Below are 27,537 nucleotides of genomic sequence, written 5' to 3'. Positions count from 1 at the left end.
TGTAAAAAAAAAAAATTTAAAGAGTCGCCTATGGAGATTTTTAAGTACTGAAGTTGGGCGTCATGCCATGAGTGTGCGCAATTTTAAACCATGAGAGGAGTGCCAGAATAGGCTCAGTATTGAAGTGGTTAAATGATTTGTGTGTATGTGTTTTTTTTTTATTTTTTTTTATTTTATTTTTTTTTTTATAAGCAAGCATTTAAAAAAAAAAAGTCTGGTTACATATTCAAGGGACAATGCACACAAATTACAGAAGTATAAAACGGCCTATTGACAGTTGGCATTATCAAAACATACTGCATAACATCTGTAACCAGAAGATATCGGGTAGAAGTTGCTGACACTGGTGAGGGACTTTGCAGGTTTCAGACCATTGAAATGAAAGTATTTTTTTGCCTTTTTAGTTCTGCTTTTGAGTCAGGTTTTGGCCAGGGGTGTCCAAACTTTTTGAAAGAGTGCCAGAAGTGAATGTGTGTGAGGGCCAACCACTTTGCCTGACATTCTTTAAACCATTAAAATTCGGTCTAAGTGTGTTTGTCCAAGCACTAATACACTGCCCAACAAGAATTCTCTTGCCTTTGTGGTTGTGTGTGGTGAAGAGATGAGCTTGGGCGTGTTATGTGGCTATACCGTATTTATCGGCGTATAACTCGCACCTTCACTTTAAGAGGGAAGTTTCAGGAAAAAAATTTGTTTTAAATAAAGAACCGTGAAGCAAAATAGGGGTCAGTGCCCATCTGCAGCCCCACCGTTGCCATGCCTTTACCATTGCCAGGAATGCAGCACTCCCATTGCCAGAAATGCAGACTCACCAGTGCCATCAGTGCAGCCTGATTGATGCCCATCTGCAACCTTGAAGGGGACATGGAGGGGGCGGGACGAGCACCAACAGATTACATACAGTAGAGTATTTTTTCTCAGTGGCCTCTTTACACAAAGTCCCGCCTCCTATGATGGACAGAACAGTCCTCCAATGGCAGCACAGGAGACGGGACTTCCTATTACAGAGGCCACCGTGCAAACAGAAAATTCACCTGCAAGTACGGCACTCATCCCGCCTCCTCTCTGTCCTATCAAAGGCAGCCAGCATGTATATTTTTTGTGGCCCCTGGTGCTCAGGGATTCGTTGGGGGCCATAAAAGATATACATGTCCAAATTGCCAGGCGGGCCGTTCGAAGCTGGATCGTGGGCTGGACTTTGGACATGCCTGACCTAATTTATTCTGTTCTAGAAACCTTTTGGTTTTGCTTTCCCTTGAAGAAAACTTTTATTCCTGATGACTCCTAGATCAAACCCCTATTACAGAACCCTGTGCTTCCTTGAGTCCTCAATTTGTTTCTTGCCCCTGTAGAGACCACCATTTGAATCCATTACAGAAATTCCCTTCTCCTGCAAAGTGGCCTACTCTGTCAGACGTGTTTGAGTTAGCGACTGTTTCTTGTAAAGAGCCACTCTTGGTTCTTTATAAGGATAGTGTGGCCTTGCGTCCAATTCCATCCTTTTCTAAGTTGGTAACACATTAAATAGAGAGCTAGTGTTTGAAAAGCAGATTGGCCTGGTTTTTTTTTTTTCTATTTTTTTTTTTTTTTTTTTTAACTTCTTATACAGTGTATCGGATGCCCTGGAATATATCTGGAATTTTTGATATACTTGATGATAATAATGAAATAAATGTGGTGGTCAGGTTTTTTTTTTTTTTTTTCAGCTCAACGCAGTAAGAAAAGGAGGAAGATGGGGAGAGGAAATGTCTTGTTTTTGGGGGATTTTTTTAAAATTGTTTTTATTTGTTTGTATATGTTTTGTTTATGTAAAAGGGAAAATAAATCTGATTTAAAAGTCATTTTTGTTCCAAAGCAATTGTTTTCTGTTGTCAGAATCTATCTGACAGCCATTGCCTCTGTCCAAAAAAAGAATTAAAAAAAAAGGGAAAAAAGAACACTGCTTCTAAGTCCTAAGGTAGGTGGATAAGACAGCTCATTGCAAGGGCTTATGCTTGCAAAAAGAAGGTACTTCTAGTGCTTTTACATGCTCATTCTACCAGATCAGTTGGGGTTTTCCCGGGCTTTCTGACATCAAGCATGTTGCCCATCTTTGTAAAGTATCCACCTGGTCTTCAGTTCGTATTTCCTTAATTTTACTAGGTGGATGTCCAAGATTCTTTCAGCACTGTGAGTTGGGTCTTTGACCCTGGTTTGTTTTGTTCGGTCGGTTGGCACTGTTCTCTTTGCCTTGCTATTGCTTATCCCATGGTTTTGTTGCTTGGGGGATATCCCAGAGCCTCTGAATATTCAGTCTTCTTTGTACTGTTAGGTTATTGGAATGTTTACTTGCCTATATGTTCTATAGGTTATAGAAAAGTACTAGAGACAAGCCACCCTCCTCTATGTTCCCATATACTCTGCATTGCTTGCTAAAAGTCTGAGGACTCAGTGGGGTTATAGAAATATATGCCCTGCCCGGGGCATGCCCAGTAAGGCTTTTGCCCATGTCCAATCACTTGAAGGTAGCAGCCTAAAACACAAGGTCTGTGAATATCCAGCCTGTGTCCTGTACTGTGACCCAAGATATGAAATTTACTGGCAGTCAAAATGCTTATGGAGGACTTTTTTTTTTTTTTTTTTTATTACAATCCTTGCAGCTCCCCTTTCATGAGTATAAAGCCACATATTTGTCCTTTTTACTAATAGTGTGCAATACATAATGATGTATAATAACCAATCCAATTTCACCTTAAATCGAGTTTTCTTGGGAACAATAGTAAATGTTGTTTCTGGGTAGCTCTGAAGTGTGAACTTGATATGTTGCAGTTCAAAGGGATTTATTGGTGTAGTAGAATGTCTTTGACTGATAAGGGTCTCTTAAATTTTTGAATATGGTTTGTTGTATACTACCATAGCTCCCTTACAATACTTTGTGAACTGGAGTCTGTAACTTAGAAAATCTTTTTGTCATTTTATATATGTATAAATTGCAGTAACAGATTTCCCCAGCAGGTGGAAGTGAAATTTTTGCTTGCAGATAATGGTGCCTTCTTAGACTGGCCACACATTATGCAATTTGCTTGATTCTTCCCCATCACTCGATTTCCTTATCAACATAGTCAGTGTTGATGGCATAAACCCTCCTGCTGCGCCATCAGGCTACAATGATTACTGCTGCTGTCTAAAGCCGATTGGGAGTAATCATATGACAAAAAAACAGGCTGGTTATACTGCAGTTGATCAATTACATTCACTTCAATACAACCAGTCTTCCCATAGATGGATCGAAATTGGACCGTCTATGGCTAGCTTAGTCTAATTAAACAGTGTTTTCTTTGTCTATTTAAATGCAAACTGTGTGTAAATATAGCCTTGCAACATTTAGCTATCAGATTTTTCTTTAACATAACAGCTAGTGTAGCACATTTTAATCTTTTCCTCTTAGTCTGTATTCCCAGGATTCCAGTAGTTCCTAGGACTTCAAGAACAAGTAGATCTTATGTTACTGCACTCTGATCCAACACATATAAAGCTGGAAAATCCAGTTTAGATGTGAATCTTCACTTTGTGTAAAAGGCAATTGCTTTTCTTTTGCCTGGAGCTTCTAATGGTCTTATTATCTTCTGTTCTGTTCTAAAGTTTTTTCTGTATTTTGGCCGTGTACAAAAGATGCTTTCAGAATGAGATGTCAGCCCATTTTCACTGAGAAATGTCATGTCATCAAAGATGGTAAAAAAAAAGAAAAATGAAGCAGCTATGTGAATTTCAGTGACGAACTATGAATATGGGAGACTTGTGACAAAATAAACGTATTTACTTATCAAAATTACTATTTAAATGTCACGAGATTTTCTTTTTATCCTGTAAGTCTTTTAAAATGCCCATGCAGAGGAGTTGGAAATGATAATCTCTTCATTATAGAAAAGCTAACTAAAGAGCGGAAAGTGCTGTAAATGGGCTTTTAAGGCTATGTTCAATTTTTGTTTTTGATCCGATTTTACAGTGCGATTTATGTAGTACATGGATGTGGTTTATATATTCTATGAAGCCCAAATCACTCTGGAATTGTACCAGAGCAGCACAGGAACCTTTTCCAAAATCCTACCATGCTGACTTGCATTGATGTAAACCTTTGAAACAGTGTGATTTCCATTGTCATGCAATTCTGTGCAACTCAAGTTGGAGTTGAAATCGCACTAGTGGGAACGGAAAGTTAGTGTCTAGCCAGCCAATTTTCTTTTAAATTGTTTTGTTCACCTGTTGCAGATTTTGCATCACTTTGTGTGGTGAAGCCATTGTCGTTGTGACAGTAAAAAAAACACGCATAGGAGGGGACACAAACGCCTAACGCGTTATAGAGCTGCACAATTAACGTTTAAAAAATTGTGATCTCGATTCTGAAGATCGCTTATTCCGATTCTTTCATATAACAAGTGGAGAGACTTAGCTGCTCACTCAGCTGTCAAAAGAAAACATGGGAGCAGTTTGCCAAGTTTTTAAAATGAAACATTGTAACTAACTCTTCCTTTTGTAGATCAAAGGGAAACTTCTGTCTGTAACAACAAAAATCCAGGCAGTCTGCCAAGTTTTTAAATGCAGGAAGTTTAACCACTTAAATCTTTTTCTGACACTTATTTCTTGAGTTAAAATCAATATTTTTTGCTAGAAAATTACTTGGAACCCCCAAGCATTATTTCTATTTTAGCAGAGACCCTAGGGAATAAAATGTCAATTGCTGCAATATTTTATGTCGCACTGTATTAGCCCAGCGGTCTTTCAAACGCAATTTTTTGGGGAAAAATACACTTCAATGAAAAAAGAAACCGTAAAGTTAGCCTAATTTTTTTTAGTTTTAATGTGAAAGATGATGTTGCGCCGCGAGAATAGTGAGAGAATCTTGATCTATCTTCTAAGCAAAAAAAAAAGTGATTCTCATTTTAGCCAGAAGCGCGCAGCTCTAGCGCGTTACCAACATAACCATTTTCTTAAAAAAATCCTTAACAATATTATACTCGCAAACCTAAATGAAAATAGTCTTATCGGACAACCAACTCCAGCCATAGGCCCGCGTCTTCTTTTTCCAGTGATTAGCGGTTGAGAGGCTTACATGACCTTTCTGTCATTGTGAATGTAAGCAAACGGAACGCTCACTCATAGAGCCCTGGATACCAGTAAAAACTCAACACTAATTGATTTCTAATCCTTCCCCTCTATTCAGAACTAATTTTCTTATAAAATTTTGCTGTGTGTACCTGTAGGCCACATTTGAGTTGTCATCTTATTTCTCTCCAGGATGCCTGTTGGGGCCCTGTTTTTTTATTTATTTATTTTTATTTATTTATTTTCCTTTTTGTCATGACTTAAGTAATGGTCGTTTTAATAATATATCTGTTTGTCAGAGCTTAACAATAGTATTTCTCGGCAAATTAACTTGTGTTTTTTGTTAGGGATTTACGCTTTAAATGATGCAAAGCTTGTTATAAAAACAACCTAGAATCAATACCTTCAGTGCTGTGACACCTGCAGCATGCTATGTCAGGTTGTGTAAGTCACCCTCTATACAGCACAGCTATGAATAGAGAATAGGGAATGTGTAGGAGTTGCTTTTCTTAGAAAGCTTATTATTTCTTTGCAGATTTTTCTATGGCAGGTTGGCAGACTGAGGGGTCGGTAAAGCACAAAACTTCCCAACCAGTAAATGCCACAAACCTTTTAAGTGATAAATAATGAAATATAATGTTTCGGAATGTTGATAATCCTTTTTTTATTGTTGTCACGCTTTACCTTGGGTGTGGGCAGAGAGAAGAACTTGCCTGAGTAAACATTTACCGTTTCAGTTAGCCGCTTTGCTTTTATTGACGAGCTGGAGAGCAACTTTTTTTTTTTTTTACATCTGTGTAACCACCCTAGTTCATAGATCTCTGTGCTTAGATACTCTATTACTAAATCATACATGTCATGATATATTCGCTTATATTTTTGGTTTCCAGATCTCTGATAAAAACTATCTGCATAACCTAATTCTCTTGTAATTTTCAAAAATGTAATGCTTTTCCTACCTAACTGCTCTTACGTTTTTTGGCTAGTGCAGGGAAAGGTTAGAATCTCTCGGATCTTAAACTCTGTTTAAATGTGTTTCTGAAATAACGTATTCAATTTTTTTTTAAACTGAACTTTTTACATTTTCTCCTTTCTATGAAATCTTTATTTTACAAATAAACATGTAATATAGGGTGTTATTATGGCTGTTTACAGCAGAGTGTGCTGGTTTTACTGCAAAGAGCCCAGCATTTACAGCTTTACTTATCAAACTGAATATCAGGAGGTCAAGAGATTTTAGGTACTTTGATTGGGTTTGTTTATAAAAAAAGAAAAGAAAAATTGTCTTTACTGTAGCTGCAAAAGGTAGATTAAATGTTCAGATGCAAAGAAATTTTATAGTAGGTGAGGTCGAAAAAAAGACACAAGTCCAACCTATGTGTGTGATTTATGTTAGTATTACATTGTATATCCCTGTATGTTGTGGTCGTTCAGGTGCTTATCTAAAAGTTTCTTGAAACTATCAATGCTCCCCGCTGAGACCACCACCTGCGGAAGGTAATTCCACATCCTTGCCGCTCTTGCAGTAAAGAACCCTCTATTTTAGGTTAAACCTCCTTTCTTCCAATTTATGAGTGGCGATATGTCTTGTTAAACTCCCTTCCTCAAAAAAGTTTTATCCCTATTATGGGGTTACCAGTATGGTATTTGTATATTGAAATCATATCCCCTCTCAGGTGTCTCTTCTCCAGAGAGAATAAGTTCAGTGTTTGCAACCTTTGCTCATAACTAATATCCTCCAGACCCTTTATTAGTTTTGTTGCCCTTCTTTGCACTCCATTTCCAGTACATCCTTCCTGAGGACTGATGCCCAGAACTAGACAGCATACTCTAGGTGTGGCTGGACTATAGTCTTATAGAGCGGGAGAATTATAATTTTATCTCTGGAATTAATCCCCTTTTTAATGCATACCAATATTCTGTATACTTTGTTAGCAGCAGCTTGGTATTGCATGGCATTGCTGAGCCTATCATCTACTAGGATCCCCAGGTCCTTTTCCATCCTAGATTGTCTCAGATTGTCTAGATTGTCTTCCCCCGGTGTAGAGATTGCATTCATATTTTTGCCACCCAAATGCATTATTTTATATTTTTCTACATTGAACCTCATTTACTATGTAGTTGCCGCCCCCCCCCCCCCCCCCCCCCCCCATTAATTTGTTCAGATCTTTTTGCAAGGTTTCCACATCCTGCAGAGAAGCTATTGCCCTGCTTAGCTTAGTATCATCCGCAAATACAGAGATTAAACGGTTTACCCCATCCCATCACAAAAGAATATTTAGTGCAACATTTCGGAGCCACGCAGGACCCCTTCATCAGGCCTGAAAGCCACAAATCTCTCAGGTTTACAGGTAGGCTCCTAGGAAGATAAAATGTATTTATATGCAGACTATACTCTGCTGTTTTCCCACGCTTTTTGGAGTGTCTTCCTTATTGTCAAAACTTTTGACAAACTGCCCTCTTCTATATACTCTGTTAAACGCTGGTAACGAACCTAGGCTAGCCTCTCTATATCTGAAATGAAATGCTGCTTTATCCACTCAAATGGAGCTCAAGTCCACAAGGCACCCCAACAGGTTGTGTTTTCAGAATTTTTCCTCAGATGAAACGGCTGTGGTAATTACTAAGGCAGTGAAACTGATCACATCACCTGTGCAACATTGAAATTGAAAGCCTGAAAACATGACCTGTTGAGGCGCCTCAAGGACTGGAGTTGAGACGGCCTGGATCATTACCTGATCCATCTGATCCATCCGATCCCAGCTGTGAACAGAGTCACTCAAATTAAACTATTACAGAGAATACTACACCCTGCAGAGGCTGTCCACTATCTATCCACACATGTCAGCAGCTTGTTCTAATTGCTCTGCTGAACAGGGTTAATTTCTCCATATGTTGTGGACTTGGCCTAAATTGCAAGGCTATTAAAGATGGGTGATAAATACTGTTAAGGCAGTAGGGGGGAGTGGTGGTCCCTGCAGACTCCATTATATTCCTTTTGTACATGACTGACCTTTTTAAGGAATCTCAATATGGGAAGTTTTATATATTGGCTTCTATGATTCTTCTTGATCCTTAATGAAATGGAAGTCGGCCTCACCTCCTACTATAGCTGAGTGGTAGTTGGTGATTAACAAAGTCCTTCCTATAAATTATATAAGCGAATTGCAACTGTCCTAAGAAACTTTATACAGCCTAGGCAAGCTGAATATACACTGTTTCTTTGTTTTTTCCTGAAAATATTCCTAGTATAATTGTTATAGCTTTGTGACGTTTATTACCCTTCCCCCCCCCGCTGATACCTCACAAACATGCGTGCATTCACTCCGGAGTGCCTCCTGTCCCAACCTCCACCCCCTTTTTATTTATTTATTTTCAGATGATCAACACTAATTTTCAATTCTACAGCACTATTTATGAGGGGCAAGAACAGTTGCAGAGAGAAAAGCAGAGTAGTCCCAGGAGCCACACATCCCACAAAACACTTATGTAAAGAGTGGAAGAAACCTTAGACTAGACTCTATCCATGCCACACCCCACACATGTTTTGCCTTACTTTTTAGGCAAAATAGTGGTGAAGACACTGGGGGCTATTTACGAAAAAGGCAAATCCGCTTTGCACTGCAAGTGCACTTGAAAGTTCACTGAAAATGCGCTTGGAAGTGCAGTCGCTCTAAATCTAAGGGGTAGATCTGAAATGAGTGGAAGCTCTGCTGATTTTATCGTCCAATCGTGTGCAAGCTAAAATGCTGTTTTTTATTTTCCTTCCATGTCCCCCTCGGATCTACAGCAACTTTACTTCCAAGTGCACTTTCAGTGCAAAGTGGATTTTCCTTTAGTAAATAACCCCCAATGTGTGCTGACATTCATCTGCTTTTTTTAGTGGATCCTTTGAAGGAAGGTTGTGATTGAGCGCTACTGTGGATGAGTGCTAGGGCAATGTTAGGTAGAGCAAAGTGTGCCTGTCGCTATTCATCAAGATATGCTGAGATTTAAAAAAAATATTCTTGGTAAGCTGAATGAGCAGTATTCCACTGACCATTTCACATGCAAATATATCTTGAATAAAACTGCTCAAAGCGATAGATTTGGGTTTTTAGAAGACACTCTGTAGACATTAGTGCTTGCACATTAAGGTAACAAGCTAAGCATTATGTGAACACGCATGCTTTTATCACTATAGAATGCATGTTAACATGGATAACCTAGCATTGAATTTCTCTGGCAAACATTAGAAGTTGGCCTAACAGAAGATGACACAAATGGTTATAGTCCTCATTGCCTAGTGTTCGCCGGAGATCATTTTATTTGTATGGGTTTCATACATGTTCCCTAACCAGGATTATAGAGTTAAGAAAATCTTAAATGAACTATTAATTTGCAGATTGCTCCTTTTTATTTTGCAGGGGTACATGCTGAATCAGAGACAGTTTTGAGGCACTTTGCTAACATTTAATGGAGTGTGTCGGACCTCATGCATGGTTTCTGCATGGAATTAGCTGTCTAATTTCTGGTCATTTTGGGGTCCGTTTGGGCCCTGATTGCTAGCTGGTTCTAGTGAAAACCTGAGAGCATTTGCATTTATTTTCTGGCATTTTTCTCAATGTCTAAATGCTTTTCTCAAAAGCAGTGACCACCGGAAACTCCCAGAATAGATCAGTGTGTTTGTAATCCCACAGTCACAGTTCTTGAGGCCAAATAGATAAAGTGGAAGAATCCAGCTTGCCTTTGCTTTTCTCAGCAGACAGCTGGTATGTGTCGGGAAGAGTGAGGACAGCGTGATACCAGCTGCCGTGCTCCTGTCATTGCTCCCCTGTCTTGCTGCTCTGTGATTTATTACTGGAATGGACATAATAAACCTTGCCGGAAAGGACCAACGTTTTTCGTTCATCCAGCAGATTGAATGAAAAAAATATCAGATTCCCCCATCCACACATTAGAGGTAGATGGGGAGAATAACTCCTGCTGTGCTATTGTCTTCTGACAGCTGAGAGACTTCCGCTGCCAGAACACACTGATCGGTAGACTGACTTCTGTACACCCAGCCTGCCCATACATGTATTCAAGTTCAGGTGATCCCTGCTGAACCGACTGCATTTCGATCCATGCATGTCCTCCTTTAGGACTCTTCTGAGACAAGCTCCTCGCTTTTAATTGAATAGAACAATACAAGCTTCACAGTCTTTTACTAGGTCCAATCATAAAGAACTTGAGCAACTTAAAACATTTGAAATAACTTATTTATTTTTTTCCTCTTGGCAATCCTATATATTTGCTTTGTTCTGACTGCTTACATGTGGTAAATCAGTGTTTGTTTTTCTTTAATGCCGTGAAAAGTTGCATAAGTAAATTTTAAGTTGACAGTCACAGCCAAAACAGTAGATTGTGTATAAAACATAAGTATCATTACCTTTTGTTTCCCAACAATTTATTAGATCACAAATTTTGAGAGAGACGTTTCTTTACATTGAGTTACTAATAATGGGCATAAGTGTGTGTGTGTGTGTGTGTGTGTGTGTGCGCGCACACCTAAAACTTTCACCAGGTTATCAGACATGAATATATCTGAGATAAGCATTAGTGTGGTTGGAGGTATTTATCTCCTAGGTTCTTCTATCTGGGGTTTAACTAACAGATACTGCAGTTGACTTTTTAGCAGCCTTGAAGATTTAGTTGTTGACTTAGGCCCCTTGCACATGGGAGTCATAATTTACTGATGTTTACTCAGGAACTTGTGAAGCCCATGTGCAAGGGGCCAAAAACTGTGTGCAAAGACCTAAGTAAAGGGGCTTAAGTGTATAGATTCTAGTATGGTAATATACTTATTTATACTCTCGCAAACATGCTTATAGACGAATAAACACGTGTATGTGAGAAACTTACAGCACTCAAATGAAAAATATTCTGTTTTTGCCTTACTGTTCTGTACTCATCGCTGTATTAATCTTTACTAGCTGTGTGCAATGTCCCATAGACAAAAATGCATCTCATTTCAGATCAGTAAAAAAATGCATTTTTTTACTCCCGTGTGCAAGAGGCCTTAAAGAGTAAGTAAACCCTGATGAGTTTACTTCCTCTTTCATTCCCTGCAAAGATAAAGCATAATGGACTACCATGCATCGCATAGTAGTCCATTATGTGTCACTTACCTGACACAGGAGCCAGCGAAGTCACTGCTGTCCCCTGTAGTCCGGCGCATCCATCTTCTCGGTGGGTCTCGCTGCTCCGCCGCTGTCATTCGGTGAAGCCGCGATGACGTCACTCCCACGCATGCGCGCGGGAGCCACCACTCGCGGCATATCGCCGTTGACCGCGGCGCTCGGTGCGCCTATGCGCCGTAGACAGCGGTGCCTGTCTTTTGCCAAATGTCTCCTAAACCGTGTAGGTTTAGAAGATATTTCTTGGACCTACAGGTAAGCCTTAATCTAAATTCTGTGTATCAATATAAACCTTCTGTGTTCAGAGGCCCACCTAATACTTACCTGAGGTCCATCTAGATCCTGCAATGTTGCACGAGAGACTCGTCTGTCTGGGACTCTCCCTCCTCATTGGCTGAGGCAGCAACGGGTGCCAATGGCTCCCTCTGCTGTCAATCAAAGTCAGTGAGCCAATGAGAGGAAGGGGGAGGCACCAGACCATAGCTCCATGTCTGATTGGACAGAGGGAGCTGCGATTCGGCTTGGGTGCCCCCATCGCAAGCTGCTTGCTGTGGGGGCACTTAACAGGAGGGAAGAGCTAAGAGCACTGAAGGACACAAGAGGAGGAGGAAAGCGCTGCTCTGTGAAAAACCACTGTACAGAGCAGGTAAGTATAACATGTTTGGTATTTTTAACGGGGGGGAGGGGGGACAACGAGACTTTTAGTATCGCTTTAAAATAAATGCTTGCTTAGAAACATGCTTACAAAGACTGTTCTGTCTCATGTATGGGGACAAGGATGCCAAGGAGAAGCCTTTATGTAGCTAACCAATGACATGAGCTTGACTACTCCCAATTAAGGCAGGCCATAGATCGTGGTCTGGGCTTGCTGACCCGCCATCCCTGAGCATTAGAGTGAAATGATGAGGGACCAGTTGTAAAGTTGGAGCAGGAACCACATAAGCCAGGGGTGTCCAAACTTTTTTCAAAGAGGGCCAGATTTGATGAAGTGAACATGTGCAAGGGACAACCATTTTGCCTGACATTCTTTGAACCATTAAAATGCGGTCTAAGTGTGTTCGTTCGAGCACTAATACACTGCCCAGCAAGAATTCTCTTGCCTTTGTGGCTGTGTGTGGTGAAGAGATGAACTCAGATGTATTTGGATATACCGTATTTATTGGCGTATAGCACGCACATTCGCTTTAAGAGGGAAGTTTCAGGGGAAAAAACGTAAAATTTTAAATGAAGAACGTTGAAGCAAAATAAGGGTCAGTGCCCATCTGCAGCGCCCACCATTGCCAGGAATGCAGCACCCACCATTACCATCAGTGCAGCCTTGGAGGGGACATGGAGGTGTCAGAATGAGCGCCAAAGACATCCTACAGAAGAATCTCCTGTTTACACAGCGGCCTCTTTAAGAGAAAGTCCTGCCTCCTTTGATGGGCAGAACAGTCGTCCAATGGCAGCGCCTGAGACGGGACTTCCTATTACAGAGGCTGCCGTATAAACAGGAAATACCCCTCCTGTGTGCACGCTCTCATCCTGCCTCCTCCCTCCAAGGCAGCCAGCCTATATATCTTTTGTGTCCCTGACGCTGGGAAATCGTCGGGGGCCAAAAAAGATATACATGTTTAAATAAACAGGCGGGCATTGATTGGCCTGCGGGCCGGACTTTGGACATGCCTGACATAAGCTGATGCTTCCTCTATAGTGCTGGCTCCTGTCCCTGCAAGTTTTCTGCACTTAGCCATAGACTTATATTAAATCTGTCTGGTTTAGTGCACATTCTGAATGCAGGAGTTTTGGTGCGCTTTCAGAAAGTGCACCACACCTGCAGGATATAATAGAAGTCTATAGCAAAGCACCGCTAACCCAGGACAGTCGCAGATGCGCTGCACCTGCAGGGCAGGTGAACTGCAGCACATCGGTGTGAAAACAGCCTTATAGGGGCTCAGAACAATAAGGGTTGATTTACATTTGTAGTTTGGGGGTTGGAAAAACCCAATAGTTACTATGTGTTTTCACCACTCCAGCCCCAACTGCACCCCCGTTAGCTGTAGTGGCCAGGAGTCAGTAAGAGTTATACACCCCGTCGTCATGTTTGGGGGGTATAGCACCTACCAAGCGTGACCCATTTTAGTGAATGTGGCCATTCTGTAAATACAATCTAACCTTGTACCGTACAGCAAATAAGGGGTTGAAGCAGGTGGCGTTGTTGCTTTCTCACCACCTGCTTTAACCCCTTAGACTCCCGCAGAACATGGAGTTGTGGGGCACTTCCAGAGTGGCCCCATTTACTTCAACGGGTCGCGATTGGCAGGTGGTAACACCCACCAAAAGCGACGGTCTTAAACCCCAGCTGTGGCATATGTACACTTTTGGCTGTTGCCTCAGCAGCTAAAGGAGGTAGGGATTGGGGGTAGTAAATCTGTGAAGCAACTGCAGGGTTTTTCCAACCCCCTGCTGCTACTCTGAAAAATGTTTAGAGTGTGTTTGACAGGTGGTGAGGTGGCGATATGTTGCCTCCGCACCACCTAATTGAAACCCATGATTGTCATGCAATGCATTTGATTGGGACACGGTAGTAAGACAACTAGAGGTTTAAATAAGGTGTGAGGAGGTAACACTGTGCCCCGTGATATTTGACTTCTCCCATATTGTTCAGATAGATCTTTGTCTCTAAGGTTGCCTACCCCGCATAGATGATGCATTTTTTTTATTTTATTTTTCCCAACCAGCAGGTTGAATGTAAAAACTGATTGAATTCACTCATCGCATTCCTTGTTGATAGGGGGAGTTCCTCTCATGGAGCTATTGTGTTCTGACAGTGGGGAGAATTCCTCATAGTATCGGTATTTCCGGCTATAGCTGGCGGCATGGATTGTATGTATATAAAAACAAAATATAATAGGCTGGTTGTACAAAATTCTATCGCGAGATTAACTTCTGCAAATGGGTAGATTGAAATTTGGCTGGTTCCTGCTGAACCAGCCAAATTTCGATCCATGTATGGTTGGCTTAACTCTGAGGATCAAAAAATATTTACTATGCAGTACAGTACCAAGCCTGCACAGAGGTGCCCTACCTTGAAGTGTTTTTTTTTTTTTTTTTTTACAGCTTTGTAATGTACTCTGTAAGCCTTATAGCTTTGTATTCAACCTGGAACTACTTTTGTGTGCACAATAAATTGCATCCAGGTGCATCTGTAATATCACAGGTATGAGGATCAAGTGGGTATCACCTGTGTTCTATGAATATGATGCCTTTGGGCATGGGAAGTAAAAGTAAATGTAGACAATTAGAACTAAGAATATAGATAAAGCGTTTAACACAACATTTCATATTCCTGATATGCGCCTGCTGTACCATGAAAATTATTTTTTTTATTGCTTCATGACATCTGCTACAAAACTATACACAAAGTACACAAAATACAAAATGTGTTTGCCGATTTTTAAATTAAATTGGTGGACAAAGTATATTTAAAGAAATTGTAGTGCAGTCAAAAGGCAAAACATAAATGCCATGATGTGAGGGCTGTTAAAGGGGTTATAAACCCTCGTGTATTTTTTCACCTTAATGCATCCTATGCATTGAGGTTTAAAAACACCTGGCAGTGACCGGCCCCCCAGCCAGAAGCCCCCCCCCCGTTTTACTTACCTGAACCCTGGAATTTCACGCGACAAAGATGTGCACTTCCTCTGCCTGGGGTTTTTGGCTCTTGATTGGATAGATTGATAGCAGTGCAGCCATTGGCTCCCGCTGCTGTCAATCAAATCCAATGACGGGGGGCGGACCGAGTCCGGTATTCATGTCTATGCTGACTCGGGAGCAAGCCTGCAAGATAAACCCCCCCCCGGAGAGTGCTTCTCCCAGGGGGTTATCTGATGCGGGGAGGAGCCGCTGAGTGACCCCAGAAGCGGATGTTTGGGGCCACTCTGTGCAAATTGAGCTGCACAGTGGAGACAAGTATGATATGTTTATTTAAAAATAATTTAAAACCAAGCCTTTATAATCGCTGTAAAATTTCCTTTCTTACAATGGCAAAGTGGGCTATGCAAATCTGTTGCCAGCACCAATATAGACAACTCATCTATGTCACTTCTTTCATCTACATTGCACTGATGATTAGTTCATGTCAGCCAGCTGTCTGGGCTTATACAAAAGGAGAGATGAGGGGAGCCAGTCAGAAGAGGGAACAAATGTTATCATCCCTTGCTGTGCCTTGTGCACTGAGAAAATTATCTGAAAGGATCATAAGAGCTGTTTTTTTCCTGATTTTAGAAGTGCCAACCAGTGCCATACACTATTGAAATTTTGATCCGTGTCGGGGCTCCCCCATTCGACAGAAGTTAATTATTTGCTTTTCTTTTTACAGGGTCTCTTTACTGGGCTTTTTTTTTTTTTAAATGTTCTTTAGAAATTTTTCATACAGATAGGAATGCAACAGCTTTGGTCCATAGTAGAATTCCATAGTTGGACCAATAAAATATAAACAAAGAGGTCATCAACAGCTTGGACTTTTTTATAAGTTTTATCTTCACAAACAAAAAATATCCCACTCTTCATGCCTTATTCATGTCATCAGTACCTAAATTTGTGAGCAACTATTTTCAAGGATGAAGCACACAGAGGGCAAAATTAGAACTAAAATGTCTGAGACACAACCTAAGAATTCATTAAGAATTGCTATTACATCCATCAAACCACATATTGATGCTATTTATAGATGTCTGCATGTATCTGAGAATGTGCAGAGTACCCCATGATCCTCAAAACCTCAGGTCCAGCCAGATCGTTCATGGTTACACCATATGCAGTAATAAATCCAACTTGAGTCGGCGGTCATTTTATTTTAAATATGAACAGATGTGAGAATCCTTATTTCACATAGTAGGCATGCACAAGTCATGGCATGTTCCATCACAGCTGCTGTTTACTTTGTAAATTAGGTGTAGTTGTTATGTTTTTTGCTACTGTCTTGACAGTTCTTGGATGTCTGCCTAATGATTTGAAAAATGAAAAAGCTAGTCAGACTTTAGAACAATGGATATGTAGCATGTGTGAATGAGGGCTGCTTTCATAGGCGCACTTTGAAGTCTGGAAACCTTTAAGGATTTCAGGTTTGTTTAAGCTTGTAATTTTATTAAATGAAAAGTGTGATTCCTCCTCCCAGCTTTCTCATCCACTTTATAACGGGGGTAGAAGTTCCACGTTGCCCTGAGACGTTTAATACTGTATATTTACATGTTGACAGCTCCTTGTAACCTATTTCTGTTAAACCATTTATAATTGCATAGGCTATTAAACTTGATGGTGGAGTACATCTTTGCTTGCCACATACATGTTGACTTAGTCATGTTTGAAATTTGGACATCTTGTTGTGAAGAGCTTGTTTGGTGAGTTTCACTTTTATGTTTATGCAATATTTCACCTCATGCCAATCTAGTTTATTGTGGAAAATTGAATGTGAACATATTAAATTGGTCAGGAAGATTTAAATCTTGAGTAAATAAACTAGTCAAATTTCAGTAAATGTTTATTGGAGCAACATTTCCAGTCTTCTAAGTAATTATGTGATAAAAACATGTGTCACAGTTGTTAACCAAGCAATGGTAATTAATGCATGACCTTCCAAATAAAATGGCTATCATTGTGTACCATTTTGTCTGTGTGGTCATTTTGCAACACCAGGCTTCAACCAGCAGATGGATGACCTATGTAATTGCAGTTCTGATAAAGCCTGGTAAGGGTAAATGGGGGATCGCCCTTTTGACTGCTTCACCTTTACTTAATAATTTAGGATTCGCCTAAATTGCCCCTAAAAGCACAGATTTATCTATTTTTTCAGACTCGTCCGAGCAGTGAGCTCTGATCTGGCTCCCCAACCTTCTTGCCTTTTGACATTTATCAGGGATGGCCAAATCGGCTGAGAAAAATCTATTTTGTTAACTGTTGTCCCTAATCTCAACCTTATGAGAGCTGGGTGCACATGCTGATGGAGGGATTATTTCCTGGGTTTTTAAAGCGGTTGTAAACCCTCACATACTTTATACTAAACTAAGTGACTGGTGTCAGGGTGTAGAGATGAAACAAATCCTCCTACCAGTTGTCCCTGTTTATCCGCAGTCTTCTTTTCTCTACATCTATTCAATGTCAATAATTTTTAAAGCTGGTCTGAGCGGTCAGAAAAAAGGGGGGCAAAGAGCTAAAGTTATACTCTGTAAAGCTCCAGTAAGGGAAGCTCTTACAGTTGATTGGAGGGAAGTGACGCCCCCCTCCAGACAGCACACAGGAACAGAGATGAGGCTGTTGATCAGGCTTTGTGCCATCAGCTTTTTTCTCAATGTCAAGCAGAGGAACGAAGCAGCAGACAGGAATGACACACAGGGGGTTATTTACTAAAGGCAAATTCACTTTGCACTTGAAAGTGCACTTGGAAGTAAAGTCACTGTAGATCCGAGGGGGATATGCAAGGAAAAAAAAAAAAAAGCATTTCTTATTATACATCACGGGACACAGGGCCATAGTAGTTACTATGTGGGTTATAGGCCACCTTTAGGCAATGGACACTGGCACGCCCTAAATTAAAATGTGCACTCCCTATATAACCCCTCCCACTGGTGGGAGTACCTCAGTTTTTTTTTTTTGCCAGTGTCTAAGGTGTTGGTCACGAGTAAAGATGTGCTGTGCTGAGCTCCACTGGAGCAATCTTTGCTGAGGCTAGCCATGCCGACCGGATCCATTCAGAGTGTCTTATTTTTGGCCAGATTGAATGGTACCCTGGCCTCGTATCCGAAGAAACAAGGTTTTTCCTGTGAATGCTTCTTTTTTAAAATACTGGTCCCTGGGATCCAGTATTTTTGGTTAGTGAGGCCATAAAGTTTTTACTGGCAGGGTGCTGTTGCAGGCCCATGATTGTGGGTTTCCTCAAGGATCTCCTGCTTCTGAAGGTTTAAAGGAACCCACTGTGAAGGGTGAAGATTGGGCCTGTTGTTTTACCATAGAAAACCCTGTGGCGGGAAAGGCAAGTGGAGTTTTCTAAGAAATCTTTTGCATTTTCTTATGAATGTCTCCTTTAAACATAATAATGTTGTCATGCCTATGTGTCACCACTGGGGACTGTATTGAGCACTCACTGCCTCATGCTGGAAGCAGCGCCTGTGTCAGAGCCGAAATGCTTCCTCCTCCTCCGGTTGAAAAGCATATCCTCTGTTAAGAAGGGGGAGGGTTTTTCCCTGCTTATTGCCCCCCCCCCCATGCTGATACTCTCCCCTTTGTGGGGTAAAAGCGCACAGATTGGGGGGTGTTGTTAAGAGAAAATGGACAGGAAGCGCGATCAGCTCCCCGCTTGGTGGCTTATAACCCCAACCCCGCTCCAGGGCTTAGCAGCGTCGCATTCTCTGATGCCAGGTGCACGAGGAGGCAAGTTTTTAAAACACTGTGTGCTGCTACAAGCTGTGGAGGGACACGAGCAAAGAGGTGCCATTATCAGGTTTGTTGCCACATTGTTACTGCTGCACCAGGCTGGGCATTAATAGCAGCAACTGTGCTGAACTATAGCTCAAGCAGTATATGCATTCCTTCTTATAGTACCTCTGTTTTGTGCATCGGGCTATGGTAGAAGAGTAAAAACACCTCAAAGGGCTCTAGAAAGACTTATTAGTCACACGGAAGCCTAGATCCATCCCAATAAGATGGGATCCTCCTCTGAGAGTAATATGGCTGGTCACGGTGAGCCGTCAGGAGAGGGCAAGTGTTGCAGCTGCTCTTAAACACTACAGGCCATGTGTATATTGCTAAGAAGGTTTTTTTTTCTTCAACCATTTTAATCTTAAATTAAAGGTTTGATGCTTTAATCGTATCCCAGAGTGGGACTAAGCGTAACAGGTCTCCGTCCGTTGCTCAGGACTCTCATATTGAGGAACAAGGAGTGAGAGATGGCAAATTTTTCTCTCTAGGACCAGGAAAAGGCTGATGTCTCCTCTTTGTTAGAACCTGATGCGTATCGAGCTCGCAGGAAAGCTTGTTTTCAGTCACTCTCTGAATTGGTCCGCTCCACATTTTTACTGGCAGTAACGGGTTCACTAAAAGCCCCCAATCTGTTCACGCTTTTTCTATCCATTCGTGGCTAAGAAGGGCTTTATGGGGAGTTCCAGCTATTAACGTTGCTATATCCTCTTTAAACAAAAACTGACTTGTCCAGTAGACAATGTTTATATGCTAAAGAGTAAGAAGTTGGAGTTCCTTTTAAAAAAAATATATATATATTATTATACAGGATTTATATAGCACCGACCGTTTACGCAGCGCTTTACAACACACACACATTATATATATATATATATATATATATGTGTGTGTGTTGTAAAGCGCTGCGTAAACTGTCGGCGCTGTATAATATATATATTTTTTATATATTTATTATAAAATGTATATATACATATTTCGCCCGCAGGTTCAGTCATTCAAACCTGCGCTGGCATTCAGAGGCCTACGGCCACATCACCCTGAAAGTGCCCAATCTCATCTGATCTCGGAGGCTAAGCGTGGTCAGGCCTGGCTAGTACCTGAATGGGAGACCGCCTGGGAATTCCATGTGCCGTAGGCTTCTAGGACCAGTTTATAGAGGTACTCCAAAGTTATTCCTGATCAGCAGGCCCAGGGTTGGCCGCCTTATCAGAAGCGTTCTGTTTTACAGTTATCACTATGAAAGATTCTATTGTCCAAACCTCACGGCTCAAGCTAAGGCTGGTACATGTGCATAGAATCCTATGGTTGAAAGGTGGTCAGCTGAAGAGCATACCAAAGTTCTTGGTCAATTTCCCTTTTTATGGTGAATGGTTATTTGGAGACAATCTGGATAAGTATATCCAAAGAATTTCTAATGGAAAAAGTTCCCCTTTTTTCCGGTTAAGAAGTTTAAGTATTTTTCTTTTAAATGGGCTTCTTCTCCAGTGCCAGGGGCATCTGCCTCCAGGTAGTCACGACGGCTTCCACCGTCAAAATTCAAGAGGTAAACCTCAGGGTCAGTCCCAGGGTCAAAAGAGGACCTGGGGGAGGTAACCCACAAAACAAAATACTAAAGCCTTATGAAAGGACACCCCCACTCTGAGTGGGGGGGGGGCTTCTACAGCTTTCAAGGGTCTGGCAGGAATGATGTCAGAGTTCCCGCCTCCTCATTTTCTCAAGAATCTGGAAGGCATATGTCTCCTGGTGTAGATCCAGGGTTGGCACCCCAGGATATATGACATACGTAGGATCCTTGAATTCCTACAGATGGGATTAGAATTGAAGCTGGCCTTGAGGTACTATTGAAGGCCAGATATCGGTCTTATCGGTCTTTCTTTTTTTTTCTCGGTTGCCATATCTTCTGCAAGAAGAGTATCGGTGTTGGCTTCTCTTTCTTGTAAGGAGCCGTATTGGTTGTTCGTAAGGATGAGGCTGTATTGCGGCCAAAAAACGAAAAAAACAAAAACAAAGGTAGTATCAGGTTTTCAGTTAAACCAGGATATTGTGCTGCCTTCATTTTTTTCCAGAACTTCGTTTCTGTGGAAGAAAAGTCACTACGTTTTCTTGATGTGGTGAGAGCGATCAGTGTCTATTGAAAGTGACCGCTCAGATTCGTAAACAAAGGTTTTGTTTGTGTTACCCTATGGCCCTAAAAGAAGACAGGCAGCATCGAGATCTACTGTTTCTAAATGGATTCGTCAAGTGATTGTTCAAACTTATGATTTTAAGAGGAAAGTGCCTCCTTTTTAATATTAAAGTATATATTGTGTGTGTGTGTGTGTGTGTATTAGCCTTATATAGTGTGGGGCATGGACTTAGTCCCCCTGTGCCATGATTGTACAAAGGCACCCTGCCTTTGGCCAATTATGGCTCTCAGCAGAGCGCACTGTAATTGGCCAAAGCATGCAGATCAGGTGCATGCTTTGGCCAGTCATCATACAGCAATGCACTGCGATCATGCAAGCACTGTGCTGTTATGCATGCTTTAAAGAGGAAGTAAACCCTGATGAGTTTACTTCCTTTCATTCCCTGCAAAGGCAAAGCATAATGGACTACTATGCATCGCATAGTAGTCCATTATGTGTCACTTACCTGACACAGGAGCCAGCGAAGTCACCGCTGTCCCCTGTAGTCCGGCGCATCCATCTTCTGGGTGGGGTCTCGCAGCTCCGCAGCTGTCATTCGTCGAAGCCGTGATGACGTCACTCCCGCGCATGCGCACGGGAGCCCGACACGCGCGGCAGCTCGTCGTTGAAAATGCCGTGCTCAGTGCGCCTGCGCGCCGCTGTCTACGGCGCATGTGCCGTAGACAGTGGTGCCTGTCTTCGGGCAAATATCTCCTAAACCGTATAGGTTTAGGAGATATTTCTTGGACCTACAGGTAAGCCTTAATCTAGGCTTACCTGTAGGTCACAGTGTGTTGTAAGGGTTTACAACCACTTTAAAGGAACACTATTCTTAAACACTTTAAAATGTAGAACCGCTGACTCCTTCTTTCCTATAATTGTCGACGGCAGCATTATCCCCTGGCTTTCCTTAAAAATGTCACTGGATCGAAGTCTGAGAGGTCTGACTAAAGGTACTAATTTACACAAACGTTTTATCTGCATAGCATGGTTATCCTAGACCTGCTAACCCATGTGTGAACTTTTTCGACTTGTAAACCTCAGACATTAAATGGTGTGTACTTGTCTCAATTAAGAGCACTATGTGTTTTATTTTTTTACGAAAGACAAATCCACCTTCCATCCTTGAAAGTGTACTCGCTCTAAATCTAAGGGGTAGATCTGAAATGAGTGGAAGCTCTGCTGATTTTATCATCCAATCATGTGCAAGCTAAAAAAATATATTTTTATAATAGCTTACCTGTAAAATCCTTTTCTTTGAGGTACATCACGGAACACAGAGCCATAGTTACTATGTAGGTTATAGGCCAGCTTGATGTGATGGACACTGGCACTCCCTAAATTAAAAAGTGCACTCCCTATTTAACCCCTCCCACTGGTGGGAGTAGCTTGTAGCTTGGTTTTGTAGCAACGCAATACACGTGTTTTTTTTTTTTTTTTGCAATACACGTGTTTACCAAGAAGGGAGGGACCTCTGTGTCCCGTGATGTACTTCAAAGAAAAGGATATTTACAGGTAAGCTGTACCGTATATATAATGGGAGGGGGAGAGTTTATATTGGATGCAGTGTAGCCTATAAATACAGCACATTTGGTTATGTGTAGTTTTTAATACACTAAAGGCGGTGTATATAATACAGTGTAATGTGGTGTTGCAAAACAAAAAATACATGATATCCGGAAGAGGCAGACACTCACAGGCCACTAAAAGAGGGCAAGCAGCCTCTGTGTCTACAGTCAACTTTGGTGGTAGTGGACATGGAGCATCCTCTGCAGTTGGCCGTGGGGCACACTTTTCCTTTTTTTTTTTTCTGCTGCTGGCCGTGTTTATTACACCACAACATGCAGAAAAGTTGGTGGAGTGGATAACGAAACCGTCCTCATCCTCTGTCATCCAGGCTCAGAGTAGTTTGCCTTCCACCGCAGCTGCCAAAGCAGCCTATTCAAACTACTCCTTGTCCAGTCACTCCTTCCGTAGCCCCATCTCGTGCACAGAGGAGACCCCAGAATTATTCATCCACAGTGTCCGTTACATGCTGCTGGAGGATGCGCAGCGTTTTGAAGCCTCTAATGTTGGTTCACAGGTTGAGGAAGGGAGTAACTTGAGCCTAGCGAGAGGGGGTGCCACAGAAGGACAAGAAACTGGCAGTCATGTTTCTCCAGCTGCAGCGTACTGCCATGTTTGACCTAATTTCTAGCATTGCAACTGCTGCCTTTTCAGCTGGTAGACTCTGCCCCCTTTCGTGAATTTGTGGAATGTGCTGTTCGTCGGTGGCAGGTTACAGAACGCCATTTCTTTTCATGGAAGGCCATTCCAGCTCTCTACTGGCATGTGGAAGCCAATGTTTTGGCCTCGATTGGACAGGGCCGTCAGCAGTAAAGTTCATATTACCGCTGACTCCTGATCCAGCAGGCATGGGCAGGGACGTTACCTTTCTTTCACGGCGCACTGGGTAACTCTGCTGGCAGCTGGGAAGGATGCAGGACAGGGTTCAGTGTTTTTGGTGTTTATCCTGCCACCACACCTCCAAAATGCTAGTGGTGATTCTGGCACGGCTCTCTCCTCCACCCCCTCTTCTTCTTCCTCTATGGCCTCTTCCTCTGCAAATTTGTCCTATAAACTAGCAGTGCTCAGGCTAAAAGATGACATGCGTGCTTGAGGGTGTCTGCCTAGAGGACAGAAGCCACATTGGGGCAGAGATTCTGTCAGCTCTGCAGGGGTAGGCTCAGAGGTTGTTGACGCCATGCCAGCTTCAGCCAGGAATGGTTGTTTGCGACAATGGCACCAACCTTCTCTCCACCTTCCAACAGGGACACTTGACCCATGTTCCATGTTTGGCACACGTCCTGACTTTGGTGGTGCAGTGGTTCTTAACCAGGTACTCAGGCTTACAAGATCTCCTGAGGCAGGCCAGAAAAGTCTGGTCATGTCCGTTGGTCATACAATGCCAGTGCCCGGCTGGCTGACCTTCAAAGGGATTGCAACCTGCTCACCAAATGCCTCATTTGTGACATGCCCACCAGGTGAAACTCAAGGTTGGCAGTGCTGCAGTGGATGCACACAGCAGAGAGCCATCGATGAGTACCTGTGCAAGCATGGCACCAGGACATGGTCAGGGGAGCTTGGTTTCTTCTCGCTACGCCAGTGGCTACTGATCAAGGATGCATGCACTGTCCCGTCAACATTTGAGGAAGCCACAGGGATGGTGAGCAGGGACAATGCATGCATCAGCGACACTGTTCCTCTAGTTTTCCTGCTAGATCACACGCTTCATGGAATCGTGGACAGGGCACTTGAGGCAGAACAGCGGGAGGAAGAGGAGGACTTTCTTTCCTCTCAAGGCCCCCTTTAATCTGATAACATTCCTGCGGCCCCACCAAACACACAGGAAGAGGAGGAGGATTGTGTCCACATGGATGTAGAGGCTAACAGCCTTCAAGGGATAGTCTTCAGTCCCATAAATTCAAGGAGTTGTACGTGGCTGGGAGGAGGTAGTTACAGATAGTTACAGATAATGCAGTTTTTTTTTTCTTTTAAATGATTTTTATCTATATTGCCAGGATCCGACAATACATGACAGCAGCGAGTAGTTTTAAATTAATTTTTTTCTTTTTGCTGTGGTATATAACCTGGGAAAGATTAAGGAGACCCCCCCCCCCCCCCCCCCGGCACGATATTTAAAGGAATAACAGCAGTTCTTTTTTTTTTTTTTTTTTTTTTTTTTTTTTTTTGCATTCTGTAACCTGGGTGACAGGTAGCAGGTACAAAGTTCCCTGGGATGAGCAGTCTTTCAGGCACAGATGCTAAATCCAGTGAGGTGGTGCAAACAGTGTTGTGTTTATTTATGTTATATACAAGTCTATATACAGGTGCTGTGCAGTGTTCCAGAAAACAAATAACAATAGCAAAACAAAAAATCTAGCCGTGTCTCGGCTCTAACTACACAATATATACAGGTCCTAACTACCAGTCTGAGCAAGCCTACAGCTTGTCAGCTTCCACATAACCTCCTTAACAGCTTTTACCAACCTTTTGCTCTTCACAGACCAGCATTGTCTGTGTTTCCCAGAGAGAGAGCAAAGGCTGTCTGCTCAGGGGAGCTTAAATTAGCCTGGTGAAGAGGACCAAGACCCGAACTGGACCATGGATCAGAGATCCCTGAACATATGAGAGGAACTTGGGAGATGTATAAACACCGAAAATAACTTTTCCCAGCTCTCTGGGATGCTCTGCTAAAATTCATACATGTCTCCTGGGCCAGGACCAGGGTCCACAAACGCGTTTTATTGCAATAACTTGCATATAAGCATTAAAAATGGGAACTTTTGATTTTTCACGTTCGCGTCCCATGGACTTTACCGGTGTTGCCTGTTCTCATGTTCTGCTGCAAATCGAACTGGGGGAAGTTCAGGTCATCACTACTGTGTAATTTGGCCCCCTGTATCACCTGAAATACCTGGCTGATCCTGCCTGGTTCTGCGCCCCCCCCCCCCTGTAAACTGACCATGGTTTATCATGGCTGCTAAGCCCTGACACAGTGGTCAGTTTATGTGCCTCCGTCATCCACAGCCATCCTCTCTGCTCTCCCCCGTCCTTCTCCCCACTCCCCTCCCTGCCTGTCAGCTGTGTGTGTGCGTGTGCTGCCCCTCCCCTCCTGCTGCTACTAGTAGACATTTAAACGTAAAAAATAGTACTGCCAGCCCCTCTCTTGTATCCAGCTATAACGGGCAGTGTGTGTGGAAAATTAAGCGTCTACCTTTTTTTTTTCTTAATGCAGATATTTTCAGGCCGGTTACATGACTTCCCGATGCTCTCTGCCCCCAAGTGTGAGGAGCCGAGCAGCCAGCACAGCGTTGGCATGACCTAGCGGCCACTGTCAGTGGAAGAGCTTGGCTCTTCCCGCTGTAGCCCTGGATCGGAATCATGTCACCGGCCTCAAGATATCTGCAAAAAAGGTAAATAGAAGCTTTGTTTTCCACAAACATACACTGCTTATTATAGGTAGATAAAGAGAGGGGCTGGCAGAGTAATGCAATCTAACCACTTAAGGACCAGCCTTGTTTTGAGATTTAGGTGTTTACATGTTTAAAACAGTTTTGTTTTTTTGCTAGAAAATTACTTAGAACCCCAAACATTATATATTTGTTTTGTTTTTTTCTAACACCCCAGAGAATAAAATTGCAATACTTCTTCTTTTTTTTTTTTTTTTTTTTTACACCGTATTTGCGCAACAGTCTTACAAGCACACTTTTTTTGGGGAAAAAAATAATTTTTGAATAAAAAAATAAGACAACAGTAAAATTTTCCCAATTTTGTTTATATTGTGAAAGATAATGTTACGCTTAGTAAATTGATACCCAACATGTCATGCTTCAAAATTACGCCCTCTCATGGAATGGCGACAAACACTTACCCTTAAAAATCTCCATAGGCAAAGTTTAAAAAATTCTACAGGTTGCATGTTTTGTGTTAGGAGTTCTAGGGCTAGAATTATTGCTCTCACTCTACTGATCGTAGTGATACCTCACATGTGTGGTTTGAACACCATTTTTATATGTGGGCGCTACTCATGTATGCGTTCACTTCGGCGGGACGGGGCGCGTTAAATTTTTAATTTTTTATTATTATTTTACACTTTTTTTTATTTTTACGCTGTTTAAAAAAAAAAATTATCACTTTTATTCCTGTTACAAGGAATGTAAAGATCCCTTGTAATAGAAAAAAATATGGCAGGTCCTCTTAAATATGAGATCTGTGGTCAAAAAGTCCTCAAATCTCATATTTAGACTAAAATGCAATAAAAAAAAAAATTGTAATTTTAAAAAATCGTTTAACACAATTGGCCCTTTAAGAGCAATGGGCGGAAGTGATATTTTGACGTCGCTCCCGCCCAGCAATTGTATGGAGACGGGTGGGGGCCATCTTTCCCTCACTCGTCTCAATACTGAACAAACTGCAGGATGCGATAGCCTCTGCTGTTGGCAGTGGCAGAGGGCACCAGATCGCGGCTGAAGGGGGGGCCCTCTCCCGCCACTGATAAAAGTGCTCTTGCGGTGAATCCTCTGCAGGGACCACTTTTATCTTGTAGCGGACCGCCTGCTGAAGAAGAGGATACCGGGGTTATGGCAGCTAGCTGCTGCCATAATGATATTCCTCTTCAAACAGCTGCTGTTAAACTGCGGCGGGCGGTCTGTAAGTGGTTAAGGTTACAAACCCTTTGTCTCCAAGTTACAAAAGTTCTGAAATGTGTTGCAGAACTGCAGCTTTGGCCCCTTTAACATGGGCTTTCCAATCAGGTCCACCTGTCAGTTTTTTAGGTGGACCTAATCAGAGCCTCCATTTACTCCTATGGAGCAGCGGATGTCAGCGATGACATGTCAACTGACACCCGCTGCTATCAGATCTGCTCCTGTCCCTCAAATCCAGACAGATGGTGACCCCATTTTCAATGCGGATGGGGTCGGATGAAAATGGACAGGCGGGGCTCTGAGAGGTCTGTCTCAGCACAGTGAGCAGAGACAGACCTGTCATCCGCCTGTTCAGCAGGGATCAGCGGATCAATGCCCCACTTAGCAAGCAGACAGGCGCGTTTTGAAAGGACTCTTAAGGTTACTGGAAACATTATCTGCTTTCTTCTCTGCAAACACTCTTTGCACACCTGCTAATGATCCCTCTAT

The 27,537-nt window shown here is 42.3% G+C and overlaps 1 protein-coding gene and 1 pseudogene across 1 annotated transcript in view; both read left to right on the top strand.

Moving 5' to 3' along the window:
• UCHL3 (ubiquitin C-terminal hydrolase L3) overlaps nucleotides 1-27,537 on the top strand; it is a 91,751-nt gene that overhangs the window by 42,805 nt on the left and 21,409 nt on the right. The gene's annotated exons all lie outside the window — the stretch shown is intronic.
• LOC143985489 (5S ribosomal RNA) lies at nucleotides 19,715-19,833 on the top strand (annotated as a pseudogene).

Source organism: Lithobates pipiens, unplaced genomic scaffold, assembly GCF_037356315.1.
Source record: "Lithobates pipiens isolate NorthernLeopardFrog02 unplaced genomic scaffold, aLitPip1_a1.2 Scaffold_16, whole genome shotgun sequence".
NCBI classification, from domain to species: domain Eukaryota; kingdom Metazoa; phylum Chordata; class Amphibia; order Anura; family Ranidae; genus Lithobates; species Lithobates pipiens.
This window is presented reverse-complemented; position numbering and strand designations above follow the sequence as displayed.